General features: G+C 40.3%; 1 long non-coding RNA gene across 1 annotated transcript in view; it reads left to right on the top strand.

Moving 5' to 3' along the window:
- The window catches only part of LOC122439484, a 117901-nt gene extending 102307 nt beyond the window's left edge, over positions 1 to 15594 (top strand). Inside the window, exon 3 of the long non-coding RNA XR_006268875.1 lies at positions 15534 to 15594. This is a non-coding gene — a long non-coding RNA (uncharacterized LOC122439484). The remainder of the gene's footprint in view (positions 1 to 15533) is intronic.
- Positions 15595 to 15832: the final 238 nt, after the last annotated feature.

The raw sequence follows: 15832 nt of genomic DNA, 5'->3' as shown, positions 1-15832 counted from the left end.
CTGTGAACTACCTTATTAATTAGTGTGCATGTGTGTTTCTAGAGTCCAGATTTGTATCTATTAAACCAGATTAGAATGAACAAATCAGACATTCTTTTAACACTAGACCTGAGTGGATGAATGAGAACTTAGGCGGTATCAGACAAATCGGGGATGGGATTGACCACCCAGGGGTGTAAGTATCCCGGTGTGCAGACCTCATCACTGGATTGCCCGCCGCTCACTGCACTGCCCTGCTGAGGACCCAAGTGAGCTTCCACCTCCTGTTCTGCTGGAGGGCCCACTGCTCAGACCTCTTCCTCCTTGGTATGTTGTTTCATCCTCAGTTTCCTTGGTTTTAAACCAGATTCCAAAAACCAGTTTCTTGACAAGTTTTTGCGTAGTTGACTGTATTCTTTCTGTTTTAATTTCATGTAAATGTTTCCCTTTTAGAAACTGCCTGAGCCAGTCTTATCATTCTATGACACGTGAGACAGTTGGAGAAGTTCAGTGACTTTCTGTTTACATAGTTTGCTAAGACGAGAAAGACAAGCCAGGCCTTTTTTCTGCCTCCTGGCCATTCATCCCTCCTCTACATCATGCATTTTCTGACTAAAACCTGGAGTAAGTGTCTCCCTTGGTATCTGAGAATGCAAAAATGGCTGAAGTGCCCTTGAAAGTCCTTTGAGCTTATTTCCTGGCAAAGAAAAATGAAGCTAAGTCTGATTGTTTATTTTTAAGTATTTACTAAAAGGATTCTTGGTTGTTGGCGTTGAAAAATATAAAACCATAATGGAGACTATACCATACAATATGGCATATTATATATTTATTTGAAAAAGCAAACAATGAAGTTATTTACAAAGCACATAATAACTGTATTTGCTTAGAGGCAATTTGGAAGTGATGTTAAAATTTGAGAGCATTTACAATTTTTCAGCAAATATTAAACAGGAACCTACAGAGTATCAGACACATGCTAAGTGCTTAGGATGCAGTGATAATAGTATGCACACAACTCCTGCTTTCCTTGAGCTTTCTGTCTAGTTGGGGATACAGATAAATAAGGGGTAAGATATAGTGTGAAGGTGCACATCTGAGGTGAAGTACAGGGCATGTGAGTCCTTAGCAAGGGGAGTTCATCTTCACATGGGCTGTCTGAGAAGTTTTGCCAGTAGAAAAGACATTTCAACTGAGAAGTCAAGAATAAAGAGAAGTTAACCCAGTAAAAATAGGAGTTGGTTGCGGATGGACAAATATTGCAGGTAGAGGGAGCAGCAAGTGGAAAAGTTCCAAATTAAAAAGAGTAAATAATTTTTCAGGGACTGAAAGCAGTTCTGAATTATTGAAATATGCCTCCTACAGACTTTTCTATGACTATTTTAGTGATAAACATACACGGTGTTTTTTTCTCAAATATGTACTTTTTCTGGACTTGAACATTTATGAAACAGTGTTTGTTTCTTTTAATTTTTGGAAGAAGGGGCAGGACTCTAATCTCCATGCATACTGGTTGTTTATTATCTCCACCCCACGTGTGTTAATGTATGTGGGAGTAATGTCCCTGGGAGGAGATACTGTGTTTTCACATAAATCTATAAATCATGAAAAGTGGATGCCATATTTCGCCTGCATTATGACTATTGTCACTTATAACTTAGAATGTAGGCATTCTGCTCAAAAGACTTGTGTGCCTTGTCATATATAATTGTTAATGTGTTTCCAACTTCTAACTAACTTAAACTTTATTTTATATACTTATACCTTTATTTACCTATTTTAGATATCTTCTTATACCTTTTTTTGTGGTAGAGCACCTCAAAATCCTACTTAGAGCTTGGAAGTTTCCAAGAATTCTGCCACACTGGATGATTTAATTGACAACTGAGAGAGAGAAAAAAGACTCTTAGGAATTTATTGTAACTAACTTATGCCTATTCAAAGCAAACCAGTGGCGAGAAACTGTCCTGTTTATGTTTCCCTGCACTGAAACCTCTTGCTCCCTTCCAGAACCGCACATGCTTATATACTAGGTTGTTCAGTATTAAAGTGATTATGAAGATTCCTAATGTACAGATATGTTCTAATAATACATCATAAATATTAGCCATTATAATGACCATTGGGGCGTCCCTGGTGGCTCAGTGGTAAAGAATCCGCCTGCAATGCTGGAGACGTGGGTTCAAACCCTGGGTTGGGAAGACGTCCTGGAGGAAAGAATGCAGCCCACTCCAGTATTCATGCCTGAAAAGCCCCATGGGCAGAGGAGCCTGGAGGACTCCAGTCCATAGGGTCGCAAAGCATCGGATACGACGGAGTGACTGAGCAGCGGCAGCATGGTAATCATCACTAACAGTGTTGATAACTAGCGTTTTTGTCATGGTACTGTACCTCAGATACTGTGCTACGCGTTTCATCTTCACGATTTCATTTAATCTGCATTTATTATGCAGCAGGCATTGACCTTTTCTATCTTACAGTTAAAGAAATTGAGGCATGGAGAGGCTATGTACTTTGCCCAAAGTCACAGAAGAAATATGTGGGGAGAAGGGCTTTGAATCTAGGCTGTCTTACTTCAAAGCTCACTTGTGTACTAGATAGACTCTATTGCTGAAGATAGTGGCATCAAAAAACAGTGAAAAGGGTAAACTAGCTGCCTGCCCAAGAAACCAGTAGAGTATGACATTAAAAGAGACTTTTTTTTTTTTTACATGATGAGCTATTTTCTTATGGATATTTTCAGGATATTTATTAGGTTCAAATTACTTGCAGTTCTTGTGGATGCTAATAAGCCACCCTATTTACCTTTATGCTGAACTTTACAAGTGGTATTTGTACCTTTATAACCTTGACATTTATTAGGGTTTGAAAAGTGCTGTTTACTCCTTGAGAAAAGAGTACATCTACTCCTGGTTTGTTGAAAAAAAAAAAATCAGCATTACATGTACAGTTGTTTTAGTGGTTCTTTATCATAGACCAAGCTCTTTTGCATTGTTTTATTCTTAAAGCTTTTCTAGAGACAGAGGGTGAATATCATTGCCTCCATTGCATGGCTAAGGAAACCGATTCTCAGTGAATGATGGTTGAACCAGAATTAGAACATGGAACTCTATATGCTTCCCTATATGCTGCTTCCCTACGTATAATTTAGAAGAATAAGTTGAAGGAATTTCACAAGGAATGATAATATAAGGAGATAAAAACAGCTCCCTATAGGGAAGCTAGAATGTGACACTGTCTCCTGATTGCTTAACATTACCAAACACGACTTGGTTGATAACTGCACTGCGGACAATGAAATTCCTGATTATTGCAATTCATGAGTATAGTGCACGGCGCTTTTGCTGGCCCCTACTTGTGTGTCTGTGTGTGTGAGAAGGCAGCTTCTTGGACATCAGGCCTCCCCTCAGTCTATACTGATGGCAATGGGGAGGGAAGGCAGGTGTTAGTAGAGAGGGACTTTATAAACTCTCAGGAAAACCGGGGAAACGACTCCATTTTTCAATAGATGAAGCCCATTGACTGTCTTAGCAAGGATTTGAAAGAATTTGTCCTTTTAGCAAATAAAGCTAAAGTAATTTTGAAAATCCATTGTAGTTAGGAGAAAAATACATTCCATCAGCTTGTCAGCATACTCAAATTCTTGCTACAATTTGTATTCAAATAATCTGTTGTCTTAGAAAATTTAGCTCTTAGCCAAGATTTTCCATATTTAATTAAAGAAAGAAGTGACAAGATGAGTTGGAAAGTGTAGATTTTTGTAAATAATGGACAAAAACCAGAATAAAAAACGTGTTGAAAGAGATCTTGGCAATAGCTCCAAGTCACCAAAATCGTTAGCCAAAGACAAATATCGGAAGTGGAAAGTATGCATACAGATATGAGGGCAGGTAGGATCAAATTAAAAAGGCAAAAATATTAGCCAATCAGATGTGAACTTGATAGTATCTTTTTTATTAAAATAGTCTTTAACAGTAATTTTACAGTGATCACACATTAAGGGAACTTTGTGATCTTCAAATATTGTGATAAAAAAAGTTTCCTTCAGTTGAAGAATTACTTTACTGTCAGGCAAGTCCTTGTAGTCACACTCCTGGGGAGCAAAATTGCCCGTTGTCTTGGCCAAAGCATCTAGCCTGACGCAGACCAGAAAGGCACCGCAGCCCTAACAACCTGAAGAAAGTAAAATGACAGAGGCTGACGGGTTGATTTAAGGTTCTTTAGAGAGAGACTGAGGTTCGCCCAGGGCAAAGATTTCATGACTCTGCTGAGGAGGTCCAGTTCCTGTGTTGTGCAGATGTGGGCCTTCATCAGCTCTGTTATAACTGGGTTCAGCTCAACGCTGGTTTATGTAGTTGCCTTTAGAGATGTCTATCAGGGGTCTGCCACAGACCTGGGCTAGTACTTAACCTCGGTGGGTCTTTTTCTGTACAGCACAATCAATACACTCTGGTTCATTTCCAGTCCTCACAGGGACGCCTGTGAGCAGGAACATAGTAAATGTGAGGTTCTTTAGAGTTTCTCAGAGCAAAGACACATTGTGTACTGTGAATTATTGCTATTATTTATGTAGTTATTGTTAGTAGTACGTTAGAGTAAACAGCACTGTCAGTCAAGATTTGAGTATTTTTTAGCTAAAAATCAACAAAGTTCAGCTTAAATAATTTGAGTTCTACTGGAATGGATAACAAAGTTCAGGTATAATAATTTCTTTTCTTGGAAGGGCACTGAACAATATATTTATTTAGGATCCACAGAAACATTTTCTTTGTGTTTGTTGTTGTTGAAATTGGAAGGTGTCCTAGTACCAGATAGAATCAGTTCTGTTAGATAAAATTTCCTCAACTGAGCGACGGCTGACCGGCTTCAGTTTTTTATTCTGTTCCCTTCATATACCCTCTCTCCTAGGCTCCTTCACATAAGACAGTCAAATAATTATAAAAGCCATACCTTGAATACTTTCAAATCAGAAACATACAAACAGGTTTTTTCCCCTAATATCTTGCTAACATTATTTTCTGTTCCACCACCCACGGGTAAGGCTGAGGAATGAAGCTTGATCTTTACAGTAAAAATATCTCAATTTGTGCAGAGAGTTTTTTTTCAGGACACATTCAGTATTTATTGTGATCAGTGCCTTTCAGTGGAGGGGTGGTGTTCTGCACCCGCGCTCACCTGTGTTCGCTGAGGCCTGGGGTTTAGGCGAGGGCCGACGGCTCACTTGAAGGACAGGGTGCTCCTTGTGAGGATTTGGGGCACCTCTGTGACCGGCCATCGCCTCCTGTCCGTCTAACAAGGACGCCTGGTGACATTTGGTGCTGCGGGTCTCTGACGCTGGCTCTCCGGTGTAACACTTGAGATGGGCTTTGGTTCCTAGGGCACATTCTCTGTGCAGCCCCCTAACTTCAGAGATTTCTGTGGAAAACAGTGGCACCTCTTTTTCCTCAAAACCCCTTAATGGATGTCCCTGGGTGGGTCCCCTCAGTGACCCCTTCGCCTTGCCTGAGATGATTTCTGCAGGCTCCTCTAAGCCCTTACAAAGCCTCAGAGGCCCTGCCAAGGAGCCTTCACTCAGGGGGAAACTGAAAAGGGCGGTCTTTGCCTTGTTCCCAAATGTTTGCTGGTCCTGGTGATCAGCAAACGTAGTCGGCTGAATAAAGAGCTGCTTTGCGATGTCTGCTTGCTCACACAGAGGCAAGAAGGGAGAGGAGAAACTGCCAGCACTGCAAAGCCTCCCCTTCTGCTTTCTTCAGGAATGTTCTTTTCTTCCCCATCTAGGCTTTTGTTCCTTCTTTGTTTTTTTTTTGTTTTTTTTTGGGGGGGCAAGATTTTGGTTTCATTGAAAACTCATAATGCCGGGTAATCAGCATAGACACCCCTCTACTTCACATCTTCACACAGTTCTTGAGTGTATCTGAATCTTTTAGGAATGAATTTTACATGTTTTTTGTTCGTTCTCTTTAGGCCAAATAATACGTAAATATTTCGTGGTAAATGAAATGTCTCTCCTATTTTAAAAGATACCAAGAAAGAAAAAGCCCTGGCAAAGCAAGATTGTTGGGAGAAATACCAACAACCTCAGATACACATATGATGTCATCCTAATGGCAGAAAGTGAAGAGGAACTCAAGAGCCTCTTGATTAAGGTGAAAGAGGAGGGTGAAAAAGCTGGCTTTATTTTCTTAGGCTCCAAAATCACTGCAGATGGTGACTGCAGCCATGAAATTAAAAGACGGCTTGCTCCTTGGAAGAAAAGCTATGACCAACCTAGACAGTGTATTAAAAAGCAGAGGCATCACTGCTGACAGAGGTCCATCTAGTCACAGCTATGGTTTTTCCAGTAGTCTTGTATGGATGTGAGAGTTGGACTATAAAGAAGGCTGAGCACTGAAGAATTGACGCTTTTGAACTGTGGTGTTGGAGAAGACTCTTGAGAGTCCCTTGGACTGCAAGGAGATCCAACCAGTCCATCCTAAAGCAAATCAACCCTGAATATTCATTGGAAGGACTGATGCTGAAGCTGAAACTCCAAGACTTTGGCCACATGATGTGAAGAGCTGACTCATTAGAAACAAGCCTGATGCTGGGAAAGATTGAGGGCGGGAGGAGAAGGGGACGACAGAGGATGAGATGGTTGGATGGTATCACTGACTCAATGGACATGAGTTTGAGTGAGCTCCAGGAGTTGGTAAAGGACAGGGAGGCCTGGCGTGCTGCAGTCTATGGGGTCGCAAAGAGTCGGACACGACTGATTGACTGAACAACAATCCATTCCAAAGTGTGTATGTGTGTGTGTGTGTTTTCCTTACCACAAATAAGAAATGTAGGCAGTGTTTTCCTGAGGAGGAAATGAGTCTCAGAGAAGTTGTCACATACCTAATAAAAGGCAGAGGATTATTCAAGTTTGGCTAACATCGAGTTTGGCTAACTTTTCTGCTACAGAAAAGTACCTTCTATCTTCCTGTTCCTCTTGGTTGGCCAGCGTTTGAACCGTATTCCCAAATATGGGAGTTGCCTTTTCATTATGAGTCTCTGCAGGGGCATATCCTCCTCCCATTATAGACAGTGACGATATTACTTCCCTAGCACGTCCCCTCTTACAGCCAGGGCAAGGATATGTGATCTAGGTGCCATGAAGTGAGATGTGCCCAGCCCGGAATAGTGGGCACTTTGGGGAGTTTTCTCTCGTTGGCAGTGGAAGTTGCAATGCTGGGTTGAAGCTCACTGGTCAGAACAGTGCTTTCAGGGCCTGAGTCTGGTGTCACAGACCAGCGATGCCGACAGAGCGAGCTGCCGAGTCCAGCGCCGTGAGATGGCAGCCGTGGTGTTCCAGTTCATCAAGTCATTAGGATAATTTTAGGGATTATTCTTGGCTGCGTATCCACATCTCTGCTTCTCCGACTTTTCCCCTGAGTCTGATATCAATCTAATATCCTTTCAATAAATCTCTTTCAATTTAAATCATCTAGGGTTAGTTTCTTTTCTTGTAGTTTCCAGTCTACAGCCTTTTGAATCATTTTAGGCCTATTTTCTTCTGTGTTTGACTTCTGTTTTCTGTGTTTGGGGTCTATAGAGTTTATCAGAGAGCTGAATAGTATGACTCGGGGATATATTTTTCATAGTACTGTCTGCCATTTCCTTACAAACTAAGAGTGACTTTTTAGGACATTAAGGATATGGTTGCTGTCAAGTACCTGGCAGTATGCAAGACCGTAAGTGAGTTGTTTTCCCATAAATTAACAGGCATGGGCTCTGGAACTTATGAAAAGAAGCAAAATACGCATTTCAAGAGGTTAATTTTGTGAAGTGATACCCTTCAGTTACCATCTGTCTAGCAATGCCTGGTCAGTTAGAGCTAAGTTAAGTCACATAAAGCCTTTCTGCTCTCTGTTTTTCTGTTTCCTAACTGACCGATGTCTCCTTTGACTTTACCTATACATTCTTCTTTCTCAGCCTTTCTTCATCCCTCTCTTCTTCTCTCCCTCCCTCCCACCCTGCCTCCATTTTTGGGTAAGCTTACTCCCAACACACAGGTACAAACACTGGAATCAGTGGCTCTTCAAGGGCAGATACTGCGTCTCATTTGCATTGTTGTCTCCAAAATCAAGTCCAATGCCTGGAACAGACTAAACAGTCAGTGAATATTTATTTGAAGAAACTGTTGAGTACTGAAAATTCTGATATGGTTAATTTCCTTCAGATTTCACCTTTGTTTAAGCCAAGTTTTCAAGAGATGTTTATCTACGTAGTTTATGTAATTCTTCATTAAGCTTTCATGATTCATTTGGCTTCTTCCAAAACCTTATCTTTTCCACATTCTCTCTCTCTCCCCTCTCCTTTCACATAAACCCACATGTAGCCTGTGAGCACTTATGCAGCAAGGTGGCCCAAGGCTGATGACTATTGTTTTAACAATAAAAGTTTCCTCTGAAAAACCTTAGTATTAATATCAGTATATTTTAAGCCCTCTCACATTTTCACTTTCTCTGGCCCCATTCCATTGTATTACTTTCAATCCACTAAGTCTTAGGAGAAGGTTTTTGATTGCTTAGTGACACATGATTTGTGATGGTTGTATTCAACATTTTAAAATATCATTCGGGGAGGAGAGAAGTTTAGATTGGACCAGGACATGCCTTTAACTTTATGTGTTAGCGCCTGTCTCCCAAAGTTCTGAGGTTCAGTCATTATCGTAGTCTGTCGTGTAAAGCTCTATTTGTGTTACCGGTCTCAGAATTCTGAATCTCATGCTGCGAAATATGGGGGTTCCGTTTTGTAACACTCCCTTTCTGGAACCTACTCTTTATTTTCAAAGGGAACAAGGATTATCGTGGAAGAAAAGAATGAGGATAATAATGGCTCCATTTTTACAAGCCCCCTGTCAGGTTTTTGTGATGTAACCTCTGCCAATTTAAGTAAAGGCAGGTGAGAAAGACCCAGGGGCTCCAGTCACACACGTCTGCCCTGCGTGTACCTACTGTTCTATCTAACCCTAACTCTCTCCCAGTCTTTTCAAAAGGAGAAAAGAAAAGGACATGAAATAGTGCCTGTCTGTCGTACTGCAGACTGGATAGAATATATCAAAGAGGAAATTATATGTCTGTGACTTGGAAAACATTCATTATAACTGATCATAGAACAAATTGACATGGACTCATGCAATGTGCTGGCCTCACAGTAGATTTAAATACGTAGAACAAAGGCAAGGACAGGGAGTATCATGACCTTATTTCCAGTCAGTCTCTTAAAATGTCTTTTTAAGATTTCTGCTACATTTGGGGCTTAAAGAATACTAAGGTCCTTCTAGAAAAAGAAGCTATGTTAAGTGTCACATTGTATAAAATGATACTTTCAAGACATTTACAGTTTAGTGAGGGAGAAGTTATCAAAGAAATACCATAAGTTATAATTCAATATGAAATTTAATAACAGCCATCTTATAGTGAATAATCACCCTGTGATTTAAGCTATTCTAATTTCTGAACATCCTGTCTCCCCCTTCTCCTCCTGCCCTGAATCTTTCCCAGCATCAGGGTCTTTTCCAAAGAGTTGGCTCTTCACATCAGGTGGCCAAAGTATTAGAGCTTCAGCTTCATCATCAGTCCTTCCAATGAATATACAGGGTTGATTTCCTTTAGGATTGATTGGATTCATCTCCCTGCTGTCTGTTATAGCATTGTTTGAATTTTAAACCACAAAGCAGTAATTGATCTTTAGTTTCAAAAGCAGGCAGTCTTAAGCAACATGACACATAATGGAATCTGAAATATTTCAAATTTGTATATAAGGCACTGCAGTTTTGCTTTTGTTTATGAAAATCAGTAGTCCATGGTGTTGCAAAGAGTCAGACACGACTGAGCGACTGAACTGAACTGAATTTCTGTACTAATAGGGCTTCATTTAGTCTTTTTAAAAATCCTGTTTATATCTGCATTTTACAAAGGAGGAAACTGAGGCACAGAGAGGTTAGGTCATTTGACCAAATTATCCCGCAAGTTAATGGAGGAACAGAATTTAAACCCAGACAGCTAGGCATTGGAGTGTGTATGCTACACAGTCCTAACTGTTTTAGATAGTAATAGGAGATGCCCTAAAGCTGTATGTATTATGAATGTCTATTTCAGAGGCGGCAAATGATGACTTGGGCTAAACTTGGCCCTTAGATGTTTGGACCATACTCTTGCCTGCATGTTGTTTAGAAAAGTTTTTGTGTATTTACAAGAATTTTTAATTAATTGCCAGTATTCAAAGACAGATATTTTATATAAATATTCAGAGTTTCTCTTCTCTTGATAATTCGGAAGAGTTGTATATCCTCAACCTATGATCTTATGAGGGGGCAGTGTCTGCAGCTGAGTAGCTCCTGTTTACTTTGGAAGTGGCATCGTTCTTCAATTTGCCACAGTCCCCACCACTCCCGTTTATCGCCCACATGAATGTTGTGTGCCAGTATATCCTTCTGCTTCTAGAGGTTTTTTCCCTTTCGGTAGAGTTAGGAGGAAGATTATTTCTCATATTCATGACTGTATTAGGTGTGAGGAAAACGAGAAACATACACAGATACCACGTATTTACACTTATTCACTCACATTGCCTGCCAACTTGTTTACTTGAGATTATAGATTATGTAGACTATAACACAGGGCTCACTTGAGTAGGAAAACTCTGATAAAAATTAAAAAAGGATTTTACCTGGGTCTTAGTATTTAGGGTTGTTATAGTAGATCAAAGTATGTTAGGAAAGTAGGGAGGTTAAGTGGATAAAAATTAAACTAATTTTATAAAAATAGATTCAGTAGCCAAACAAGCTACTGAATTTTTGACCAGAGTAATTTGTGGTGGGTTTGGTGGTTTTCTGAGGTTGAAATGAATGAGTTGCATAAACAAATCTGAGAATGTTTTAATGGAAATATTTTTTTTTCTTTTTCTGTTTTTCCCTTGTCTCTAAGACACACAGTCACGTGCACACACATATACTCAGATATACCCACACACATGCAAATATGTATACATACATACATACACATACATACACATGTATATATACTATTTTTCCCTTCAAATTGTTCAATGGCTTTAAATGATGGGATCAGACATAATATTGATAAAACTGCCAAAATAAATCAATTAGCAGGCCATATATATCAAAAGATTCAGGTAACAGAAAAGGAGAGATACTTTCCTTCAAGCAGGCACTTCTGGAATCCACAGGGTCACAGAATCAGTAGGGACTCAGCCATGAACTGTGAGTGCCTCACAGATGGACCTGAGAGATGATTGTGCCCGTGTGATTGCCACCTAGCCAAGGTCTGGCTTTCCAAATCACCTGGGAAGGTCTTCTGTTGTCTCCTCTAGCTGTGCTGCCTCCTTCAACCCTTGTTGCTGATGGAAAAAATAAAGAATAAAAGATATGGTTTTAAATAGGTTATTAGCCAGCTTCTTTTCAAATAATGAAGAACCATTCTAAAACTGTGCCTGAGTGCATCTGACTGAAACATCTTCGTATACAATGAGCCTCACTGAACATCACTTTGTTAGGGCAAGCACACTGACTGAAACCGCCCTCCCTGGCCAGGCAGCATAGTAACCATTTGCATGAGTTGTTTTACCACAGGAGGTCCTGGTAAGGAACATGGAACTAATAAGCCACCACCCACCGGAAGCATTCGGGAAAGGTCAAAAGGAGACACCACCTGTCCGACCACCTCCCAGAATCCTCCTCTCTGGCGTCCATCTTGGCTGAACAAGGTGGGCACCACCAGGAAGGACCCTGAGTCAGAATGATTGGCCAAAGACAACCCGGAAACTAACCCCTTCACCATAAAACCCAAGACTGCAAGCCATGTGGCAGAGCTGTTCTTCTGGGTTCCCTTACCCTCCTGCTCTCCACCCGGGTGCCCTTTCCCATTAAAATCTCTTGCTTTCTCAGCACACGTGTCTCCTCAGAAAATTCATTTCCGAGTGTTAGACAAGAGCCCAGTTTGGGGGCCTGGAATGGGTCCCCCTTCCTGCAACAACTTTGCTATACTTCACGGTACTAGCGATAGTTCTCACTGCAGTGGTTCATTCCCATTTATCTTATGCCAAGAAAGCGAGTATTTCCTAAATTCCAGAGGTACAATTTCCTTTCTCATATTTTCTGTTATGAAAGAAAATGTCATTTCCAAATAAAAAGAAAATCTTTAAAAATCTCCCCCTCATAGCTTCTCACCTCTGTGTTTATTTGTAGTTTCATTTTTGGCGGTGCTGGGTCTTCTCTGCTGCACACAGGCTTTCTCTGGCTGTGGAAAGTGGGGCTCCTCTTCATTGCTGTGTGTGGGCTGCTCACTGTGGTGGCCTTTCTTGTTCTGGAACATGGGCTCTGGGGCGTGCCCGCTTTGGTGGTTGGGACTCCTGGGCTCTCGAGCACAGGCTCAACAGTTGTGGCAGCTGAGCTTAGTAGCTCTGCAGGCATGTGGGATCTTTCCGGATCAGGGATCGAACCCATGACTCCTGCATTGGCAGGCTGATTCTTTACCCCTGAGGCACCAGGAAAGCCCCTTATTTTAAAAAGATTAGATATCAGAGTAGAATAATCTATGGTAGCTGTGCAAATTCTTAAGGTGTAGCCCGGCTAACCGACTTCTTTTCAAAACATAAAATATTTCTTAATAAACTGCTAGAAGCAAAATAGGAATTTCACAGGTGTTAGTTTACTTTTCTCTCTTTAAATGTAACTACTGGTTTTAGACATGTCGATTTGGGCCCCATGAATGATGAAATTACCATCCTCCGAGCGCTGAATGGTAAATAAACATAAAAGGTTGAAAGTTTTTGCAAGGCAGATGCGAACCAAGTGCCTTCCAGGTTCTGGAACTGAAATGTGTCACAGCATTCGCTGCAGTGAAAAAGGACTAGACCTTCTGAATTTGGGTCTTGTGGACACGAATTTCCATCTGTAAGAAACCTCTTCCTTTTATCCTCCTTCCTGTTTCCTTTCTTACTTCATCTACCCCTTCTTTCTTTCTAAGTTGAACACTTACTCTGTGCTAGCTACTGCACCAGTTGCTGGCACATAGCTCCCTGTGTTAGCCTGCTAGGGCTGTCATAACAAAATACCACAGATTGGGTTGTTTACAGGCAAAAATTTATTTTCTCATAGTTCTGGGGTTCAAGGTGTTGGCTGGTTTGGTTTCTACTGAGGTCTTTCTCACTGGTTGTCTTTTTACTGTGTCCTCACTTGGTCTCCCTCCGTGAACGTTCATCCCTGGGGTCTTCCTCTTCCTACAGGGATATCATTCTTAATGAACTAGGTCCCCAAACTTACCATTTCATTTAATCTTTTTTTCTGAGCTAAATTAAAAAAAAAAGTATTTTATATTGAGGCAGAGTTGATTAACAATGTTCCTGACAGAACTCCCCAAACATGTACCACCTCTTCTATAAAATAACTTGCCCTCATACACCACAACATCAAATGCATACCAAGGAAATCCTTCATGTTCCATATCTAGTGCCATGTGTAAGGCTTGTTTTCATCCATTGTGATTCTTCTTTCTGAAAATGAATTTCCCTTTTTCATTTTACCTTTTATCCAGTGTGAAGTAATTTAAAAATCCATTAACACATATTGCCACGTTAATTAGATGATACTCTTCAAGGTCAAGAAACTATCAATAGATATTGAATAGTGACTATAAATAAACTCATCACAGTAATTAGATTTGTCAATTAAAATTGGGAACTGCAACTCTTTATGGCTGGATTAAAGGTGGATCACTCTGGGAAAATAATTTTGCTCAACATAATAGAGGAAGATTGGATGATGATCTCATATGCAAGTTGACTCCATGAGTGAAGTAAGTTTCTGATATTTTTTCTATCAACAGTTTCAGAAACTCCTAGAAGTATGGATGCTGCTGAATCTTCTCTAAAAATATTTAAAAAAATTAAAATGTGAAATATCTATCATAATATTTGTCAAGAAGGCACTCTAATAATAAGATCTAACATTTATTGAGAATTTATCTATCTTTTGCCAGCCTGTGTACTAGAACTTTAATGCATTATCTCTTTTATTCTTCATAAAAACCACATGAGGTATATAATTATCTTCTTTTTGCAGGCAAAACTTTTCCACAGTCATTCATACTATCAATAAATGCCAGAGCTGGATTAAAATTTCAGTTCAGTTCAGTTGCTCTGTCATGTCCGACTCTTTGTGACCCCATGGACTGCAGCACGCCAGGCCTCCCTGTCCATCACCAACTCCAGGAGTCCACTCAAACCCATGTCCATTGAGTCGGTGATGCCTTCCAACCATCTCATCTGCTGTCATCCCCTTCTCCTCCTGCCTTCGATCTTTCCCAGCATCAGGGTCTTTTTCAAATGAGTCAGTTCTTCACATCAGGTGGCCAAAGTATTGGAGTTTCAGCTTCAGCATCGGTCCTTCCAATGAATATTCAGGACTGATTTCCTTTAGAATGGACTGGTTTGATCTCCTTGCTGTCAAAGGGACTCTCGAGAGTATTCTCCAATACCACAGTTCAAAAGCATCAATTCTTCGGCACTCAGCTTTCTTTATAGTCCAACTCTCACATCCATACATGACTACTGGAAAAACTAGGACTTTGGCTAGACGGACCTTTGTCAGCAAAGTAGCGTCTCTGCTTTTTAATATGCTGTCTAGGTTGTCTAGGATTAAAATTTAGGTCCATCTGACTCCAAGCCCAACACTCTTGTCATCTCTCTGCATATTCATTACTAGATAAATATTTTAATTAGTTTCACTTTGTCTTTCTCTCCAACGGAGAAGGTTTCTGGTAAAAAAAAAAAAAAAAAAAGTAATCTCTTTTGTTTTTGGATTTAGTAAATTTGGAATGGTTATTCTGAAAACCAGATCACATAATTTACTGCATACTTCTTCATTTTTTAATCAGGGACTTGTACAGTGTATAGAAGTTTGTGGTCAGTGTTTGCATTCTATTTTGTTGGTGACACAGAGCTATATTTTTTCACATGTTCTCTCTTCATAAGGAGTCTGAATTGCATAGCAACTTCAGCATCACTGGTTTGGGGATGTCAAATGCTCTGTGCCCAGTTTTTGATGCTGCCGATCTTACCTATTCACTCAGCCAGTAATCTTTAAGTGCCAGTCATATGTCACAGTCTAGCCTAGGTCCTGACAATAGAGCAATGAATTGCAAGACCAAAATTGCTGAAGTCGAAGAACTTATATTCTGAGAGTAGAAGGTAGAACCAGTAGGTGATCTCAGATTTGTCTGACCCAAAAGTGCACACTTTGTAAGTAGGCTATTCCATCTTTTATCTGCTGAGTCACATTTTTTTTTTTTAACATAAAGCCAATGTATTTGGTGTTTATGTGTGTTTGTGTGTGTGTGTGTGTAGTGGCGTGGGTGAGGTGAAGGTTTGGGAGTGTGCAGAATATGTGAATATTGACCAGAAAGTAACATACCCAGCTGTGTTCATCTTAGTTTTAAACTGTCATGCTAACTGCTGACCTCTGAGCATGTGATGCCCCATAGGGCATGGTTTATACTTTCTGTTTGTTGCAGAAAATTGTCTGGAGTTTGTGGTATGCCAGATCCCCAAGGAGAGTGACCTCCAGAAACTTCCGTGATGAGTAAGGGATCATTATACGGAGTATCCATCAATGCTGAACATCAACTTGAATGCCAACTTTTTATTATTTTACTGAATATTGAGTATTCATTAGGTCTTAGGTTCTAGATAATGGAGATAAGTAGAAATTTGGGGCAGTGAGGCAGTGGTAAATAGCAAATATTTGATATGGATGGACTACTACCTGTAACTGTATCTGATAATAAAGCTGAAGAGAGTTGAATGTGTGCTT

This window comes from Cervus canadensis, chromosome 4, assembly GCF_019320065.1.
Source record: "Cervus canadensis isolate Bull #8, Minnesota chromosome 4, ASM1932006v1, whole genome shotgun sequence".
Taxonomy (NCBI): Eukaryota; Metazoa; Chordata; class Mammalia; order Artiodactyla; family Cervidae; genus Cervus; species Cervus canadensis.
Note: the sequence above shows the minus strand (reverse complement) of the source record. Positions and strands in the feature narration are given on the sequence as shown.